The sequence below is a fragment of the Serinus canaria genome, chromosome W (genome assembly GCF_022539315.1).
Source record: "Serinus canaria isolate serCan28SL12 chromosome W, serCan2020, whole genome shotgun sequence".
Lineage (NCBI taxonomy): Eukaryota > Metazoa > Chordata > Aves > Passeriformes > Fringillidae > Serinus > Serinus canaria.
Genome location: NC_066342.1, coordinates 10318650 through 10332939, shown reverse-complemented (window position 1 = coordinate 10332939; position 14290 = coordinate 10318650). Strand labels below are relative to the sequence as shown.

General features: G+C 43.0%; 1 protein-coding gene across 1 annotated transcript in view; it reads right to left on the bottom strand.

Annotated features, from left to right (window-relative positions):
* Positions 1 to 14290, bottom strand: part of LOC103824914 (spindlin-Z-like) — a 98267-nt gene that overhangs the window by 48454 nt on the left and 35523 nt on the right.

The following is a 14290-nucleotide window of genomic DNA, read 5'->3' as shown; positions in this document are numbered from 1 at the left end:
ATCGTTGTTTAGTTAGTTTAGCTAGCTGAGCTGAGGCAGAGAAGTTCCCTGGATTGTTTTTCTTTCCTTTTTTGTTTTTGTTTTTTTTTGAACCGTTCGAACCTGCTCCAGACTAGGACCTGGGGAAACACCGAGAGCTTGCACTTTGTAGCCTACCAGGGCCTACTCTGGGCAGCAGCCTTTCCCAGTGCCAGAGGGACTGATAACAGAGCGACCACCCACAGGAGAGACTTTATGAATTTGTCATCTCTTTAGAGCAACAAATGAGTTTTGTCATCTGGTATTGTTCATTTTTGTGTTGGGGAGTGCTTTGCCTGTTAAATAAACAGGTTTTTTCCACTTCTCTCTGAGGAAATTCTTCCTGAACCAGTTGGGGGGAGGGGCCATGTGGGTTTGCTTTCTGGGGGGGCCCCTTTTGGAGGTTTTCTCCCAAATTTGCCCTAAACCAGAACGCAGGGCAACAGAGAAAGATGTGTGAGGTGCAATCAGGTCAACAATCTGCTCAGCCCAGTGGCAGAGCTGAGAAGTAGAAAGGCTAAGAAGTATCAGGGACTCTGAGGAGATTGACCAGTGGAGCGGGACTCTACCATGCCTTAGACAAATGACCCACCATCTACTTCACAAGAAGCAATAGATATCCTACCCTCTCTCCACCAGGAAGAAGGAGGGGACAGTAGAGATGGAGGGGTGTAGAAATGGGTTTCAGGATATCAGGCAAATCCCCTCCTGACCTACTTCACCTTCCCAGATGCCCTTATACAATAGTTATGAACCCTGGAATCTGAGGACCAGGGAAATGAGAATGTGGATGAAAGTTCATCCAGGCTGGAGGCGTTGCTTAGGTCAGGGCAGCTTACCCACTGCATCATGACCCCCTCAGTTAAGAAAAAAAGAAGGGTTGTAGTAGTAAAGAAGTAGTAGTCATTGGTGACTCTCTTTTGAAAGGAACAAAGGGCCCAATATGCTGACTGGACTCAACCCATAGGGAAGTATGCTCCCTTCCTGGGGCCTGGGTAAGGGACATCACCAAGATACTTCCCAGCCTGGTACATCCCACTATTACCTGTTACTGCTTTTTCAGGTGGGCAGTGACAAAGTACCAGCAAGAAGGCTGCAGACAACCAAGAGGGACCTCAGGGCCTTGGGACAACTGATCGAAGGATCTGGAACACAAGTTGTGTTCTCTTCTATCCTGCCAGTTCCCTGCAGGGAATGATGGGGCAATAAACAGGAAAATCATGCAGATTAATACCTGGCTTTGAGACTGGTGTTACCATTAGAATTTTGGGGGTTTTGATCATGGGTCAGTTTATGTGACACCAAGCCTGCTGGCAACAGATGGGATCCATCCATCTCAAAGGGGGAAAAAAAAGATTTTAGCTCAGGAGTTAGCAAGGCTCATTGAGACAGCTTTAAACTACATTTGAAGGGGGATGTGGACAAAACCAGGCTCAACAGAGATAAGCCTCGGGGTACCATGCAAATGTTTGAGGGACAGTGTGCTACCAAGGTCCTTCAGTCTGCCATATCAGTGGAGGTAGGGGATGGAGATCCATGCAAAAGTAAGGATGCAAGGGTTAATGATGTGTTAAAAATCCCAGAAGTACCTGAGAATGGTCACATGAATAAGAACTTCTCCCCACAAAAACGCAGTAGGGTTATTAGCTCAACTAAAGTGCATTTACATCAATGCACACAGCATGGACAACAAACAGGGGGAACTGGAAACTATTGCACATCAGGAAAACTATGACAGTTGCCATCACAGAAACACAGTGGGATGGTTTGCATGACTGGACTGATGCAATGGATGGCTACAGACTCTTCAGAAGAGATAGGCAAAGAAGGAGAGGCAGTGGGCTAGCCCTGTATGTTAGGGAGTGTTTTGATTCTTTGGAGCTTGATAATGTGTTATGACCTTGTTCTTGTTAATAGATCCCTTGGGGCAGATTAGAGGGACACTGAATGACTGGTGTATATATATAGTTTTCCACCTGAGCCATATTGAGAGGGAGTACATTAACATGATAAAAAGCATTATCCCACCACACAGGATCTGCTTCTAATGGGCCTTTTCCCTTATCTGGCTTAAAATCCAGCTTGTTAACAACATTAGTCACAGGTTATCCAGTACACAATTGCAGGGCTCAACAAGTTTATCTAAACAAAGGTCAGTTTGTAGTGGTCATCCTCTGGTGGTAAATGTGCACCCCCTCTGCACCTGGGCTGTTTTTTTCAGAGCAGAGGCTTTGCCACCACATACCCAAAAACTCTCCTCCTCACCTTCGTTTGGGGGGGTACAAACCTGCTCTCAGCAAAGCACTCTGCTGCTTTTGCAAATGGCCGATTGAGTAATTAAGCGTTATCATTTCAGTCTCTCACATGATGGCATTATAGAATTGAGTGTTTATCAGTAAGTGTACTGGAGTTTTATGGCAGGTTTTGGTAGCTCCTGGCAGGGATCTGCAGTCCCATGGAGGGAGGAGCCCATGCCGGTGCAGGTTTCCTGGTAGGACTTGTGACCCTGTGGGGAAGAAACTGTGCCTGAATGACTACATCCTGTGGGAAGAGTGACCCACATTGCAGCAATTTGGGGAGGACTGTTGCTCGTGGGATGGACTTACACTGGAGAAGTTCATAGAGAACGGTTTCCTGTGGGAGAGACCCCACGTTGGAACAAGAGAAGGACTCCTCTCCCTGAGCAGCAGCAGAAACAACTTGTGATGAACTGAGTATAATCCTCATTCCCTGTCTCGCTGCACTGCTTGGGGGGAGGAGGTAGAGCTTGGGAAGCAGGGAGGGATGTGGGAAAGTGTTTTTATGATCTTATTTTACTTCTCATTGACCTACTCTGATTTTATGAGTAATAAATTAAATTAATACCTCAAATTTGAGTCTGTTTTGCCCGTGACAGTATTTGGTGAGTGATCTCCTCCAGACATTATCTCAACCCATGAATCCTTTTGTTATATTTTGTGTTTCTTGTCCGGTTACAGAGGGGAGTGATAGAGGAGCTTTGGTGGGTGTCTGGCATCCAGCCAGAGTCAACCCACTACAGTAAGAATCAGGGAGAAGGCTAACAAGGCAGATGTCCTGGTGAGAGTGTTATAGATCACCCAAGTAGGATGAAGAGGCAGATGAAATATTCTGTGAGCAGCTAGGGAAAATCTTGTGATTGTTGGACCTGATTCCCATGGGGGACTTCAACCTACCAGATGTCTTCTGGAAATACAACAGAGCAGAGAGGAAACAGTCCAAGAGGTTCCTGGAGTAAATGGAAGAGAACTTCCTGACACAGCTGGTGAATGAGACAACCAGGGAAGGTGCCCTGCTGGACCTGCTGTTTGTAAATAGAGGAGGACTGCTCAGAGTGAAAGTCAGAGGCCATCTTGGGCAAAGCAATCAAGAAATTATAGTTTTCAATTATGAGAGAAATAAGGACACATGTCAACATAACTGCCACCTTAGACTTCTGGAGGGCAGACTTTGGCCTATTTAGGAGACTGGTTGAGAGAGTCACTTGGGAGGCAATCCTTAAGGGCAAAATAGTCCAGAAAGGCTGGATGTGCTTTAAGAAGGAAATCTTAAAGGAGCAGGAGCAGGCTGTCCCCATGCTGAAAGACGAGCCAGCACAGAAGACAACTGGCATGGCAGAACAGAAAGCTGTAAAAGACAAGAAAAAGTGTTTCTACAAATACATCAGCAACAAAAGTGAGGACAAGAAGAATCTCCATCCTTTTTTTGATGAGGGGGGAAATATATAAACAAAGGAAGATGAAAAGGCCAAGATACTGAATGTCTTATTTGCCTCAATATTTAGTACGACCAGTTGTCCTCAGGGTACCCAGCCTCCTGAGCTGGAAGACAGAGTCAGGGAGCACAATAAAGCCCCCATAATCCAGGAGGGAATGGTCAATGATCTGCAGTGTCACTTAGACCTCCACAAGTCAATGGGGGTAGATGGCATTCACCCAACGGTACTGAGGGAGCTGGCTGAAGTACTTACCAAGCCACTTTCAATCATTTACCAGCAGCCCTGGTCAACCAGGGAGGTTCTGGGTTGTAGCAGCCACAGGGCCTGCAAGGCCTCCCCAGCAGTCAGTTGCCTAAGATAAGAAATGCCTAGTCATGATGACTAGATCAAAAAAGCCCCTCTTCCGCCTTCGGACCCCCGTTATTTCTCTGTAAGATGATAGGTCATATTCGCCTTGACCCTTACTATTGGACTGTTTCCCAAAACCCCTATACTCTATATAAACACCCACTTCTGCCCAGTTCTGCAGAAGAGCTGTCACTGTGACCCTTCACAGAAGCTGCCAATAAAGACACCTCTGTGGAACCTCATACAGCCTTCTCCTCTTTCTCCCTGCATCTGCCGAGGCACTTAGCAAGCAAAGAGCTGAAATCACTAAAGAGCTGAATTCACCAAAGAGCTGATCTCACTTAAGAGCTGAGCTGCTTGCTAAGATTGCCTGCAGCTGGGAGCCTGACTGAGGGACCTGGACAAGTTGTGCTTAGCAGGACTTCACTATCCGGACACCTACAGCAGCCGGGGTTGGAGAGACCCCAGAAACCCCCGCCATAATAAAACCGGGTGACTGGAAATTAGCAAATGTGACACCTATCTATAAAGAAGGGTCAAAAGGAGGATCTGGGGAACAACAGGCCTGTCAGCCTGATCTCAGTGCCAGGGAAGGGCATGGAGCAGATCATCTTGAGTACCATCATGTGATACGTACAAGACAACCAGGGGATCAGGCCCAGCCAGCATGGGTTTGTGAAAGGCAGGACCTGCTTAACAGACCTGATCTCCTTCTATGACAAAGTCACCTGCTTAGTAGATGACAGAAAAGCTGTGGATATTGTCCACCTAGACTTCACTAAAGCCTTTGCCACCATTTCCCACAGCATTTTCCTGGAGAAATTGGCTTCCCATGGCTTGGACAGGTGAACTCTTCGCTGGGTAAAAATCTGGCTGGATGGCCAGGCCCAGAGAGTGGTGGTGAATGGAGTTACAACAGGCTGGCAGTCAGTCATGAGTGGTGTTCCCCAGGGCTCAGTATTGGGGACAGTTCTATTTAACATGTTCACTGAGGACCTGGGTGAGGGGATCAAGTGCACCCTAAACAAGTTCACAGAAGACACAAAGTTGGGCAAGAGTGTTGATTTGCTGGAGAGGGATCTGGCTTTTGTTCATTCACTTGACAATGATTTTTTAAAGCAATCTCAAACACTCTTGTTCATAACAATTGGCTAGATTGATGAGCTGAAGCTGACCATATGGAGTTCAATAAGTTGAAGTGCTGAGTCCTGAACTTGGGTCATGACAACCCCATGCAGTGCTACAAGCTTGGGGAAGAGTATCTGGAAAGATGTCCAGCAGAAAAGGATGTGGAAGTGTTGGTTGACAGCTGGCTGAACATGATCCAGCAGTGTGCCAAGTTGGCCAAGAAGGCCAATGACATCCCGACTAGTATCGAAAATAGAGAGGCCAGCAGGACTATGGAAGTGATTGTCCCCTTGTAGTTGGCACTGGTGGGGCCACACCCCAACTACTGTGTTCAGTTCTGGGCCCCTCACTTCAAAAAGGTCATAGAGGTGCTGAAGCATGTCCAGAGAAGGGCAACAAAGCTGGTGAAGTGTCTGGAGCACATCTTGGTCTTGAGGGGAAGCCATAAGAGGAGCAGCTGAGATCACTTGGTCTGTTCAGCCTGGAGAAGAGGAAACCAAGGGGAGACCTTATTGCAGTCTACAACTTCCTCATGAGGGGAAGAGGAGGGGCAGACACTGATCTCTTCTCTCTGGTGACCGGTGACAAGACATGGGGGAATGGCCTCAAGTTGTGTCAGGGGAGGTTTAGGTCAGATATTAGAAAAAGGTTCTTCACCCAGAGGGTGGTTGAACACTGGAAAAGGCTCCCCAGGGAAGTGGTCACAGTACCAAGCCAGCCAGATTTCAAGAAGCTTTTGGACAATACTCTCGGGCACATGGTTTGACTGTTGGGGATGGTCCTGTACAGGGCCAGGTATTGGAGTTGATGAGCCTTGTGGTTCCCTTCCAAGTCAGCATATTCTGTGATTCTGTTGTTGAGCCTGGAGAAAAGGAAGCTCAGGGGAAACCTTATTGCTCTTTACAACTACCTGAAAGGTGGTGGTATGAGGTGGGTGTTGGTCTCTTCTCCCACGTAACAAGACAAGAGGAAATAGCCTCAAGTTGCACCAGGGGAAGTTTAGATTAGATATGAGAAAAAAATCTTTTCACTGAAAGGGTTGTCAAGCATTGGAATAGGCTGCCCAGGGAAGTGTCTGAGTCACCATCCCTGAAAGCGTTCAAAAAACCATGTGGATATGGCACTTGAGGGCATGGTTTAGTGGAGAACATGGTGCTAGGTTGAAGGTTGGACTTGTGGTCTTAGAGGTCTTTTCCAACCTTAATGGTTCTGATTGTAAAGAAAAAAACCCCAATACAGAGTTATTACATTTGACACTGAGATCCTGGACAAATGGTCTAAAATTATAAGAATATCACACTATATCCAGTTCAAGGACCCAGAGTTTGGAGATATTTCACTAGGACTTGCATCTTCAAAAGCTTTGTATTACTGGGAGAGAGATCAATTTTGAAGTTAAGTCTATGCACCCTACAATGAAGGGTAATCTTTGTCTCAAACATTCACAGAAGTATACATGGTATCTTAAAATAAATAAAATCCACATATGAAAACAACCATAAAATGTGATATTTCCCAAAGGTTTAACATCTCGACAACACTAGTGCCATATTGCTGAAACTGACTACCAAAGTTCAGCTGTTTGGAAATTAAGCACTGAAGGGGGTAATTTTTTCCCACGTATCAAGAACTACTTTTTTCATATTGAGAACTGAACCTCTACTTCTTGGAAGTATGCAATGAAGGAACTTTTTCATGCACTTATAAATCCTACTGCAACCAAAGGATTATTCCAGATATTCTAGTAGCCTACAAATTATGGCCATGACACCCAATCTCCATCTGACTGGCTTAATATTTTGTTAGCTTTAAGAATACAGCGGAAATTCCATACCCAGCATGAATGTGGGATTTTGTCTTTAAAGAGTGGCAGCCTCCATAAGTAGCATATGACATCTAATTCCAAGGGATGAATACGAACAGCACTGCATTTACAAGTATCAAAGACTTCAATCAGTGGGTCACTAGTGAAAACACAGAGAATAAACAGTAAACTATTGTATTGGGTTTTGGGAGGGGGGGTGATAGAGGGGCCCTGGAAAAATACCAAGATAAAACTCTGAAATGTTAAGCTTTGTGTTTTACATGCGTAAGTAGTATAATTGCTAGATGTGATGATTGTTTAGTAATTAAAATAATTATTGTATAATCATAAGAAGAACAATGAGAAACTGTATGTTCCTAGTCTAAGGTGGCTATGCTTAGCTGAAATCTATGTATACAATAGAACAATGTACGTTTAATAATTAACATGAAAGTTATATAACGATAGAATATAAAAGCATGTTCATCCCGAACTTATGTCGGAGTCAGATTTGGGTTTGTACCCCTGACACCCAGAGCTCTTCAATAAAAGCACCTGCATATAATCATTTCTCGTGATTATGTGTTCCTGAACGCTAACAGGGGTATTGCAGGGGTGGTTTTTGTGAGAAGATACCAGAAGCTGCTCATATGTCTGACAGAAGGGGAAAAATTGCTGCACAGCAGAAGCTGAAAGAGAGGAGTGAGAATATACGAGAAACAGCCCTGCAGAGACCAAGGTCAGTGAAGAAGGAGGGGGAGGAGGTCTTTTGGGTGCTAGAGCAGATGTATCCTCCATGCATACACAACTGTTTACAGTGAAAGAACTATACCAGTAATTCAGGTGGGCATTTTACCATATGAATCTAAAAGGTGAAACACATTTTATAATCACCAAGAACTTTATCTAGTACAGCTGAAAGCAAGTAAAAATATTCATAACGAATATGACACATAAGCTTTTATATACATGAAACAATTGAGAATTTCAAGGTATACAGAATGAATAAAATCACCAGTATTCATAGAAAACACAAACAAGTTTTCCTATTTTTTATTTAAAGCTAGTAAATAAGCCTGTCAGTTATAGACAGCTAAAAGGAAATCCATTCTTATTCCAAGTACACATTAATTTTTGAATAAGAAAGGGAGGAAGATAGATACCATTTCCCTTCTGTGCGTAGGCAGCCATATAATATCCTTCTTTCAGATCTGCTTACCACTTCTTGCTTCGCTGAAACAAGTTGAAACAGCATATATGTAAGCATATGGCTACTAACTACGCATTGTTCTCTTTTCTCTGCAGCCGAATTTTTCAGATGAGAATTTGTTCCTTTAGTATTTTCTCATTTCCAATAGTACTTTTCTTCAAATTTGAGACACGTCTTTTTTCCTCTACATAGAGGGCAACTTGAAACAACAAGAACTACTGGTATTAAAAATGCTTCAGGTATTGTCAGTACCCTTCTAGAAGCAGAATGTTCCAGCTGCAAAAAATACACTGAACATCTGGACAGATTTTCCAGAAACGAAACATCTGCCTCTCATGCTGTTGCTTTTTATAGGACCTAAGCATTTAAAAACTATTCTCTGATTTCTTTACAAGCATAGCTGTTTCTAGAAGACCTTTAGAAGCAACACAAGCAGCTAGCATCACTAACAATGCATTGCTTTTTTCTTTTTGGAAAAATGAAAATTTATTGTAATTCAGCTTTGGGCATGAGAGTTGCACCTCCTAAAGTAGTCAGACATAAGGTTGAATCTTGCCTGTCCTCTAAAACAAGTTAACTTTTCCTCCTATTATTGTCAAAGTTGAAAAGGCCTCTGGATCATCTGTTTTAACACCTTGTGGATTCATATCCAAGAACTAAAACTCCTAGTTTCTATCACATGTAAGATCTGTCCATCTGATGAACTTGATTCAAGTTCCATAACCAATGCAAATACTGTCTGAGTTCTCTTACTAATCCAGTATAATTTTTAAGGAGAAAAAGATAACACTGGGATTTAATGCAATGTTGTTTCTGTGAAAAGTATTACAGGGATGGCTTTTTTTCTGTATTTATAAAGTTATGGACTAACTCAGTACATGTCTCTCCTGCAGTGACATAAAAAAAGGTGAACAAGATTTCATAGAAAAGAAACCTCTCCTTTCTATTACCTTAATTTCCCAGGACATCAGCAATTAAGTTACAACTTCACTGACAAGTTAGTGAATTTTATTTCTTCCACTGGGAGCCTTAACACTTAATTCTGCTACTATGTAGATAGTCCAATCCCCTAATGAAGTATGCTAATCATAGCCCTCAGAAGAAGCAAGAAGAATTTATCACACTGTTCAATTCTCTTAATACATTTTAAGAAAAATGTTATTCTAGCTTCTTTTGGAGAATAACAGGACATGATACTCAGCAGTAACCAACATTATCCATACAATCGCAAATCATTATTTTTAAATGGTTATGCAAAACTATGCTTTAACTAAACTCTCAAGCATATTTTAGTTTTTTCCAGCATTTTATTTTACTAACATTTCTGGGGAAAAGGTTACCAACTCAAACAAAAAAGAAAGCAACAGCTTGCATAAAAATGTCCATATTGTCAGTCTACAGGTTTTCCAATTATTCCTGAACTATTCTGTATGCTGAAGGCTTCAGAGAAAGATGCAAAGTGCATTCCCCCTCTCTGTAATATGTATAATTAAATAGCATCATGAATAAGTATGCCTGGAAGAGTCCTCAAAATTAACATCTACTTTAAAAGGTTTTCTTGACAGAAGGATAAGCTCATTATAGTTGTCACATTGTGTTTTCTGTTTACTATATTTCTGTACTTTCCAATTATTTTTGAAAAAGTATGCAGCCTAAAATGCTTTCAAATTTTGTAAGCATACTTATATTTTATCTTTCAAATCACTAATGGGATTTTAATGAACACTAATCCAAGGACATGCCAAGTATGGATTTTCAGAACTTCCTAATAGACCATGCAAGAAGTTCAGCTGTAGTTTAGTCTTCTAGGTAGAAGAAACTAATCTTTCTAATGAAAACTACCTCTCAGTGTGTACCCATAATTTGCTTGATTTTTATATTACAGCTTCCATAAATGCTAAAGTAAGCAATGTTTCTGGTATGAATAAGGGTAGCTGACCAAAGAAACAAAGCAAATTTATTCCTTTTTAGATCAACCCAAGAGATGCATTGCTATTTATTTTATATATAGCACAAGATCATGAAAAAAGTTTTCCTTCCTGCTAATATTGTGAGAAATTGACTCACAGCATCTTCCTATTTATTCAGCACCTACCATCCACCAAAACCAGTCAATACAGGTAGATATTTTACTGGCCTTTCCTAAATCTCCTAGTATCTTGAAAGTAAAAGCTTTACTGCTGCAACCATAGAATCACTTTGGTTATAAAAGACCTTTAAGATCATTGAGTCCAAGTGCAAACATAACACTGCCAAGGCAAACACTAAACTACATCCCTAAGTACCACATCTACACGTTGTTTCAATGCCTCCAGGGGTAGTGCCTCAACCACTTCCCTGGGCAGCCTGTTCCAATGCCTTATAACCCTTTCTGTGAAGAAATTTTTTCTGATATCCAATCTAAACCTCTCCTGGCAAATCTTGAGGACATTTACTTCTGTCATATCACTTCTTACCTCGGAAAAGAGACTGACACCCACCTTGCTAAAACCTCCTTTCAGGTCCTTTAGAGTCCTTTAAGATCCCATCAGCCCCCTGTTCTTTCAGAATAAACCTTCGTTCCCTCAGCCACTTCATAAGACATGTGCCCTAGACACTTCACCAGCCTCATTGCCCTTCTTTGGACATATCCTATTATCTCAATGTCTTTCTTGTACTTAGGGGCCCAAAACCGCACATAGTATTGGAGGTGAAGTATCACCAGTGCTGAGTAGAAAGGGACAATTACTTCCCTAGTCCTGCAGGCCACACTATCTCTGATAGAAGCCAGGAGGCTGATAGCCTTCTTGACCACCTGGGCACACACTGGCTTATATTCAGGCAGCTGTCAACCAACACTCTCACATCCTTTTCTGCCAGGAAGCTTTCCAGACACTCTTCCTCAAGCCTGTAGTGTTGCATGGGGTAGTTGTGACCCAAGTGCAGGACCTGGCACTTTGCCTTATTGAACCTCATACAAATGTCCTTGCCCATTGATCCAGTCTGTCCAGATTACTCCTGTAGAGCTTTCCTACCCTCAAGCACATCAACACTCCTGTCCGACTTGCTGTCACCTGCAAACTTACTGAGGGTGCACTTGATCCCATCATCTAGCTCATCAATAGACAAATTAAATAAAACCCATCTCAGTACTGAGCCCTGGGGAACCCCACTTGCAACCAGAAGCCAACTAGATTTAATGCCATTCACCATCACTCTCTGGGCCCAGATATTCAGATGCTTTTCTACCCAGTGAAGAGGACACCTGTCCAAGCCATGAACAGTTTCTCCAGAAGAATGCTGTGGGAAATGGTGTCAAAGGCTTTACTGAAGATCAGGTAGACAACATCTGTTGCTATGCCCTCACGTTAGAAATATAAATGAGACGAGACATACACTCTTGTTCAAGCAGCGAGAGAGAAGCTCCAGTTTATTTCCACATCCCAAATGTATAGGGTTTTACAAAAGTTTCATGCTCAATTCCAACTGGTCGGTAACTATTTGTTACCCCATTTGATTGGTCAGTTCACCAGAAGTGCCTACCTGCCGACTACAGTCTTTGTTTGCATTCTTCTCTTCAACAATTCAGGATAGTTTTCACAGGTGCTGTTAACAGTCAGTCTTAGAATTCTTTCTCATGAGAATAACTAGATTTTCACTGTTACAGGATTCCATTCTCATGAAAGCTGACAGTTTTATCATGGGAACTTATCAGGCTAGCTGCCAGCTGTACTTAGCCAAAGTAGCAGGCCTAAGCCATGATTTTACAAGGCCTTTCTTTTATAAGGTTTTTACCTATATGTAACAAACATCCACAGCCTTTCCCTTGTCCACTAAGCGGGTAACCTTGTCATAGAAGGAGATAAGGTTAGTCAAGTAGGACCTGCCATTCATAAACCCAAACTGACAGAACCTGATCAACTGGTGGCCTGTACATGTCACATAATGGCACTCAAAATCATCTGTTCCATAACACTCCCCAGCACCAAGGTCAGGCTGACATGCCTATAGATCCTTGGATCCTCCTTCTAGCCCTTCTTCAACACAGACATCATGCTTGTTAACCTTCAGCCAACTGTGACCTCCCTGGTTAGCCAGGACTGTTGATAAATATTTGGAAGTGGCTTGGTGAGCACTTCGGCCAGCTCCCTCAGTACCCTTGTACCCATCCTGTCCCATAGAATAGTGCACGTCTAAGTAGTGTAGCAGGTCTCTAACCATTTCCCCTTGGATTATGGGGGCCCTACTCTGCTCCCTGTCTCTGCCTTCCAAGTCAATGGGCTGGGTAGCCTGAGAACAGCTGGTCTTATTCAAGATAGAGGAAAAAGCAGCATTAAGTACTTCAACCTTTTCCTCATCTTTTGTCACTGTTTCCCTTCACATCCAATAAAGGATGAAGATTCTCCTTAGCCCTCCTTTTGTTGCTAATGTATTTATAGAAACAGATTTGATTGTCTTTTATAGCAGTATTCAGATTAAGCTCTAGTTGGGCTTAGGCCCTTCTAATTTTCTCCCTGCACAACCTCCCAACATCCATTAGTCCTCCTGAATCGACTGCCCCTGTTCCCAGAGGTGATAAACTCTTTTTTTCTCCCTGACTTCAAGACAAAGCTCTGTTTAGCTTGGCCGGTCATCTTCCGTACAAGCTCATCTTTCAGCACATGGGGATGGCCTGCTTCTGCTCCTTTAAGATTTCTTTCTTCTAGCACATTCAGCCTTCTTTGACTCCTTTGCTCTTCAGGACTGCCTCCCAAAGGACTTTCTCAAACAGTCTCCTAAACTGGCCATTGAATTCTGGGATAGCAGTACTGCTGACACAACTCCTTACATCTCTGAGAATTGAAAACTATCATTTCATAAGACTGCCTCCAACCATCACATCACCCACAAGTCTTTCTTTGTTCACAAACAACAGATCGAGAACCTTCTGTAAGGACTTAAAGAGCACAGTGACCTGCCTCAAACACTGTCAAGGCCACAGAAGGAACTTGCCATAAGATAAGAAGATAAGCCACCACAGCAGGAACTTGAGATAAGCACTTGAGATAAGCACAGAAGGGAGGAATTTTCAACAGGAAGGCACTAATTCTAAGCCTGGTAGAGGTGAGATCTGGTTAGCACATCCTGGTTAACACATCTTGACAAAAATTCCCAATGTGGCAAATTGCTGTGGGAAAGGAAGCAACTGTTCATACACATTATCACCCCAAGTTATGGGAACGGCACTTGTGACTACCCTGTGGATACTCAGAACTTGGGCTGTATAAAGGTGAAACCCCCAGAACAACTCTGGGACCCCCACCACCAAGGAGCCCAGGGTGAAGAAGGACCAATGGGACACCACTGGATTAATGGTAGTGACTGTCTTCTGCTTGACGCCTCTCTCTCTCTCTCCTTCCCCCCCCCCATTTCTATTTCTTTCTTTTTACCTCCCATTTACTGTTAAATCCGTACTATCGACTTCAGCATGTGATCTTGTTTGCACCTTAATTCCATCTCACTAATTGGATCCCAATACCTTCCCTAGTTGGCTCAGTCATGAACTGTCAGGAATTTACCTTTAACACACTTCCAAAACCTCCTAGACCATTTCCTGTCTGCTCTGTTGTATTTCCAGCAGACATCTGGTAGGTTGAAGCTCCCCATGAGAACAAGGGCCAGTGATCCCAAGACTTCTTCAAGCTACTCAGAATGTTTTTTCTGTCTCTTCACTCTGGATGGGTGCTCTATAACTGACTCCCACCAGGATATCTGTCTTGTTGGCCTTGTCCCAGATTCTTACTCATAAACACTTGACCCTTTTATCACTGTTATCAAGCTCTAGATAATCCAAACACTCCCTAATATACTGTGCTACCCCATTCCCTCTCCTTCCTCACCTGTCCCTTCTGAAGAGTTTTTAGCCATTCATTGCAGTACTCCAGTTGTGGGGATCATCCCACCATGTTTACTGTCATAGTTTTCCTGATGCACAATGGCTTCTAGCTCCTGTTTTTTGGCCATGCTGTATGCATTGGTGCAGATTCACTTCAGTTGGGCTACTGATCCCACCCTTTTTAGGGAGAGA